This window comes from Sturnira hondurensis, unplaced genomic scaffold, assembly GCF_014824575.4.
Source record: "Sturnira hondurensis isolate 20B ecotype Veracruz unplaced genomic scaffold, ASM1482457v3 Scaffold0014384, whole genome shotgun sequence".
Lineage (NCBI taxonomy): Eukaryota > Metazoa > Chordata > Mammalia > Chiroptera > Phyllostomidae > Sturnira > Sturnira hondurensis.
The window spans coordinates 3,890,113-3,896,995 of NW_028087015.1; the positions used below are offsets into that span (position 1 = coordinate 3,890,113).

The following is a 6,883-nucleotide window of genomic DNA, read 5'->3' on the forward strand; positions in this document are numbered from 1 at the left end:
TGGGTGTGACTCCCGGCTGTAACACTCGGTTAGGAAAGTTACCTAACCTCCATGAACTCAAATTTTCTTGCCTATAAAATGGGTGTGGTAGTAGAAGTCTTTTAGGGTTGTTGTGAAAAGAAGATACTCAGTTGCAAAGCATCTTGTCTCTGTCATATACAGGGTGGGGCAAAGTATATTTACAGTTGTCTATATAGAAAACAGTACAATAATTAATAAATCATACAAGAATAAACTGGGTTTCCCATACTCACGACTGTAAACCTACTTTTGCCCTACCCTGTACTTAGCATTGAACGTGGTAAGTTCCTCCTTCATCTATTTAGACTCACCCCCACAAATGTATGGGTAGAAGGTGATTTTCTGTCTGCAGCTGCCTGCTGCTGCCTAATGCTCAGAGCAGGTCGACTGTGGTGCTTTTACACTATGTCAGCTTGGCTAAACTGGAACTAGGTTCTCAGAACCCTTTTCTTTTTCTTTATTTTTTAAATTTATTATTATTATTTTATTTAATTATTGTTCAAGTACAGTTTTCTGTCTTTTACACCCATCCCAGCCCTGCCCCCCCCGTCCCACCTCAGAACCCTTTTCTTATGTGGCCCCATCGTAGTGGTTTTGTACCGTGCCCATTTTGCTAAGGTGGAAATATTTTCCCAGAATTTCCTTTCCTGTATGGTGTCACACAGAGTTGGGCAAAAGGTAAGTCTGCATGAGATTTGAAGGGCAGAAGTGAACAATTGCCATTACACTCTCAAAGTCTGCGTGGTTAGAGGCAGGAAGCAGCTGACCGAGAGCGGCCAGCAGGCGCCCCTGTGTTCTTGTTCTTGCCTGATCCGCATTCAGCTCTTCTTCTTGACTGCGGGTCCTCTGACCTAGAACATCTGCTGGCCCCCACCCACCCTTTGGCTGTGGGTTCACAGAAACAGCTGCATGGAATCATTACAGAACCCAGCTCTTCTTTGTGACCCCATGTTAATGGCTGGATGTGCTCTGCTCCCACACTTCCCTGAAGCTTCCCTGTTCTAATATTTTAGGAGGATTTCTCTCTAGGACCTTTAATTCCCCAGCTCTTCCCAGACTCGTGTAATGTCTCATTCCTACAGTGAATTCCTTACTCCACAATGCAGCACTCACGGCATTTTCTGTCTCTGCTTGAACGCTGACCGATAGATACACTGACAGAAGGCTTTGCTCTCCCCGACAGCGGCCAGTGCTTAGCTGCCTGTGCCTACCCAGCACTCAAAACAGGGCTTGTGTACATTGAGATATGCTGTGTGGAACAAATACAAGATTTTCAGGACAATACAAAATAGATTGTAAATATCTCATTAATTCTAAAATAATTCTATGTTGATTATATGTTAAATGATAACATTTAAAATGTATTGGGTTAAAAGCATTATTAAAATTAATGTTTCTTTTAATATTTATTTATTTTAGTAGAATCTCTTTTATTCAGAAAATAAAACAAAACAAGAAATAAAAATGTTTCCAAGCACGGGGAGGTGTCCGTCCACCTGCCTTGGCCTCCTGCTTTTAAAATTTTGGCAGCAATAGGGGTGTATGGCCCCCCAAATACAAATGGTGTATGTGTGTATGGGAAGGAGAGGGGTGCAGAAGCAGCAGGGAGTGGTGGAGGAAGGGACAGACATGGTAAGTACTGGCACGCAGTAGGTGGGAGATCATTTCGTAACATTTCCCTGTGGTCCTGCCATGGTGGACACCTTCCATGCCCATCAGCGGTACTAGCGTCCTGGTAGTCATGGTGACAGTGATGTTGAAGGTGGAAGCTCCCCTGCGATGCTGTTGGTACGATGGTCCACGGTAAATTCCCATCCTGAAACAGTGACTCGAGGACAAGAGATCATTTCCCGCCCCCAAGGGGTAGCCTGTTCGTGAACCAATTTTGCCAGCCAGGACACCAACCTCAGCTGGCATGATGTTGACTAAGGTTTTCCTAGGATGCAGCCCAGACAGAAAGCGAGCCCTTACAGCCCACAAGGGCCATGTCCTGGCAGGTCCCATGTGCCATGAGTTTGTCGATGTCAGTGGGCCACCAGGCTATGGCGCTGTTATGGGGCTGCGGTGTCTGCCTCGGGCAGGCAGGAGATGGAGCTGGAGGGCTCCTGCTGTGGCAGGACCACAGCTCTGCTAGCTGTTTCTTTTTACTTCAGATGCGGCTATTAGAATATTTAAAATTACATATGTGGCCCACACTACACATGTCTTTGACAGTGCTAATCTAACCTTTCTGTTTTGCCATGTATAATGTGCACCCATGTTGTTGGCTCAGACTTCCAGGAAAAAAAATCTTTCATTTTAGTTTTTCAATTCAATTTATTTATTAGAAACAAAACTGATTATCATATTCCATGGCATTATTTTGCATACAGATATTGTTATTGTTTCTAGAGCTACACTTTCATCACATCAGCATAAATAGAACAATTAAAAACATGTATATAGATACTAGCCATGTATAATGTGTGTCCTCATTTTTCCTTCAAAAACTTAGGCTTTATGCACATCATAGACGGAAAAATATTTAAATGTGATTTTGATGTGCTGGTGGCTATAAGGAGGGTCTTCCTCTCTTCATCCACCACCTTATTGCATCTGAGGTAGGTGCTGCTGCTGAATGAGACAGATGGACCCCAGGTCCCCAGAGCTCCGAGGAAAACTCATTCCAGGTAGTCGTTAGGTGAGGTTGCGAAGCTGCGTTAGTGCTATGCTTACCCATGTGTTTATATGGAGTTTGGTGGACTATTCTAGAATCCAAATAATTCTTCTTTTTTTCTGTGAGAAAATATATTCAAATGTAGAAGAAAAATAAACTTGGAAGATTTTGTAAAAACAACTTGTTCTTAGTTGAAGACTTACTATATTAGGGAATAAAAAGCTCTTTAGAATTTGCTGTAAAATGCTTGAGTGCTGGTAAAATGTAAGCACTCATGTATTTTGACATGACTTCAAAAAATTTAAAAAAGTAAAAGAAATTATTATTTTATTCAATTATAGTTGAAAATTTTACCATTAATTGTTAAGACCCTCACTGTCTTACATACAAGTTAGACATTTTTTGAAATACATCTAGTGTGAGCCGTTTGATAAGCTAATTTTGGCATGATAATCTGAGGATCAGGACCAGAGAGAGCGCTCAGCAATGCGCTCTGAGTAAACGCTGTGCCCCGCTGACCAGATCACTGCCTTTGCCGCGCTGTGGTGCAAAGCCGAGACTGCAATTCAGTGCTGCACCGAAAAGCGCAAGTGCAAACAGTTACTTAGAGTGTTATTTTATGATTGGATTTGTGGTAATAAAGTACTTTTGTAAAACACTGCAAAAAATAACACTGTGACTCAAATTTTGTAAGTAGGTATCATCAACATAATTTTAAATGTTGAGAAAATAAGTACCAAAATTGGTAACAAATATTTATTTCATGGAACAAAAACTTCTGAATAACATCAAAATTAGGTTATCATACTCCTGAGCCTTCTGAGTGAATTTTGTAAATTTAGTATAATGTATATGTCTTAATTTCTCAGTAGAATGCCTTTTTTTTTTTTTTGGCATGGCCATGTGCCACAAGGCTACTAAATCTATGTAAAATGAAGTAAGACCCTTGAAAGAGCCTTGAAGAATCAGAAGCCTTTCACTCTATTGGCTAGATAACTTGACTTATAATCCAATTTTGGCTAATGGCCCAGTTAATGACTCGATCCTTTGCTACATTATTGCTGTCGGCTGAAGGAAATATAAGCTTTAGTTGGTAGTAATCAATTCTTATTGTACACAGATAATAATTGGGTATTTGTACCTTATTAACATATTTTGAAAAAATAAGATTTTTTTCTATAGCTCTTTCAAAAGTAAGTTTTCAAATAAAGAGAAGGAAAAGAGTAACACAATTATTGTTTATTTTTATTAGCATTATCTTTTAATTCACAATACTGCTTTTATTTTACCTTTTAATAAATGAAGAAACCCAACATTAGAGGGGTTAAATAATTTGTCCATTGTCAAATAATGGAATTTGTAAATATTGTATCATCTTTGCACAAACTGTTTCTTAAATTTTAAGTGTTCTGTAATGTTCTTTGTGAACTGAGTTGCACCCCAGCAGTATCCTATGAAGGTCTGTTTCATAATGCATAATTTTCCAGGTGAGGAAAATGACCTGCTTGATAGCCTGGTGGAGCCCAGGATCTACTGCAGGACTCTGTCAGCCAGTGAGGTCACTGGGTCTCTGCCTGAAGGAGAGGAATCCTGAAGCCCCTTAATGCTTTTCCACTGAAAGGTCTGAGGGAGGACTAATTGGGGAACTAACTCCCACCACCCCTTGGGGTTTAGCTGATACTCTCATCGCTGAGCCCCTTTTTCCTTTCTGTGGACCGTGGCCTTTGTTGGGGGATAGATTTGTGCAGAACTAGGTCAGCCTGTAGTGGGACTAACGGTAAGGCAGCCCTTTTCACAGCAGTATTGGCTAGGTTATTTCTTTTAATAATATCTGTGTTTCCCTTTTGGTGTCCTTTATAGTGAATTATAGCTACCTCTACACGACCTATTACTGCTTGGAGAAGGGTGAGAAGTTCCTGGTGATGTTTGGATAGGAGAGTTCTTTGCTGTTGAGGGTTCCCACTCTTTGCACAGTGCATGTAAAAAGAGCAAGGCATATTTAGGATCCGTGCAAATATGAACTCTTCATCCCTTCCCTAACTGAAGGGCTCTAGCAAGGGCAGTGAGCTCAGGCTTCTGGGCCGAGGTGAGGAGGCAATGCCCAGGCTTCAATGACCAGATTAAGGCCTACTACTGCACATCTGGATTTCTTTAGTTCCTTTCTTTACAAGACTATTAACATTGGTGAGCCACATTTTATCTGGATTGTCTGGTTTGCTGGTCTTTTAGATCAAGACTACTTGAATAATGTGAAATTCCTTCTCTTTCCTCCTCAGACAGGAGGGTGGGTAAGAATTTGGCATACTTTGAGAGACTAGGATTAAGGCCCCATATCTAGTGATGTGCACCCCCTTAACCATTGAGGACCCTTGATTTCTAAGACCCTCTGAACCTGGTGTGGGGTCAGGACCTCAAATGACTGTCCNTAACTGAAGGGCTCTAGCAAGGGCAGTGAGCTCAGGCTTCTGGGCCAAGGTGAGGAGGCAATGCCCAGGCTTCAATGACCAGATTAAGGCCTACTACTGCACATCTGGATTTCTTTAGATCCTTTCTTTACAAGACTATTAACATTGGTGAGCCACATTTTATCTGGATTGTCTGGTTTGCTTGTCTTTTAGATCAAGACTACTTGAATAATGTGACTATTGATAATGTGACTAATAATAATAACTATTATTATTATTGAATAATAATAACTTCTCTTTCCTCCTCAGACAGGAGGGTGGGTAAGAATTTGGCATACTTTGAGAGACTAGGATTAAGGCCCCATATCTAGTGATGTGCACCCCCTTAACCATTGAGGACCCTTGATTTCTAAGACCCTCTGAACCTGGTGTGGGGTCAGGACCTCAAATGACTGTCCCCGTGTTAATATTGTGGAGAACTCTTGGCCTCCTCCACTGAGAGGCTGCAACCTGGCCGTCCTGTTGCCACTGAGTCTAATTGTTTGGAAAAGGAACCCGCTGGTTGTGCTACTGGCCCCAACTTCTGGGTGAGAACTCCTAGGGCTATTCCTTGTTTCCTGGCCACATACGTGGTCAATGATTTCTCGTGATTTGGGCTCTCAAGTCCTGGGGCTATGTCCTGAAAGAGATTCAAATTGGTTGCGTGAATTTAGATTGGCCTGGGATGCCCCTGTCCCAAACCTGGGAGTCTACTGGGTTCCATATCTCAGGGGGCACTGCGTGAGGTTGAGGTTCTTCAGGGGGATGTAGACCAACCAGACATAAGCCATGGACTTCTGTTGGCTTAAAGTAGTTCCTGATACAGTTTAAAAATCTCTTCCCAGTAATGGGTGAGGATGTTCAGGCATAGTTAAAATTCATGAGTTACTAGAGAGTCTCCGCAAACTCAGGGAGAGGCGCGTAAAGTGTTCGGTGTTTGGATGGGACCTTTCCATCTCCTTCCCCACCCCCTGCACAGTGACACAGGTTTCAGAAGATGAAGGACCAGAATAGGAATTTGAGAGGGTAAGCAGTTCCTGTGTCCATCAGAAATGGAACAGGCTTATCTGCCACGTCAAGGAATACCCATGTTTCTCCCTGTGACCTGAATGTGTCTTTTGGGAGCCCCTGAGTACCCCAGGCCTCTTCGGTCCTCTAACACTATTTGCAGAGAGGGGTTTCCCCCCTCCCCTTTGGAGCAGGGGGCAGTCACAGTTCCAGTGCCCCCTTTTCTTACAGAGGAGCAAGGTGTCTTAAGTGGTTATGGGCCATCATGTTGGTGGCCCCTCCTAGGGCACTTTTGGCCCCAACAGTCTGGGATCCCACAGAAGTAACAAGCTCCCTCCCCTGACAGTCTCTGGGGAGGGCGACTGGTGGGCCACCCCTGAAGAGGATCTGTCCCTTGTAAGGCGGCTGCCAAAAGTTCGGTGTGCCTTTTTCCCTTGTTCTCGTCAACCTGACCTTGATTGTAAAAGACAGAGAAAGCCACACCTGCTAATTCGTGTAGTGGGGTCTGAGGGCCTAGTGCTAGCCTTCGTAGTTTCCTCCAAATGCTGGGGACAGATTGATCAACAAAGTGGCTACTACTATTTCTCCTCCGGGCTTGGCTGGGTCTACATGGGACTATTTGCAAATGGCTTTTGTCAAATGAGAGTGGAATCGAGATGGGTTCTCATCTGGGCACTGGATAAGCTCTTACTTTGGCATAATTGACAGCCTCGAGGCTACTTCTTTGCATGCCTTCTAAGAGGCAGAAGACCAT

General features: G+C 43.0%; 1 pseudogene; it reads right to left on the reverse strand.

Moving 5' to 3' along the window:
* Positions 1–678: 678 nt before the first annotated feature.
* On the reverse strand, positions 679–6,883 carry LOC118998838 (profilin-1-like; annotated as a pseudogene).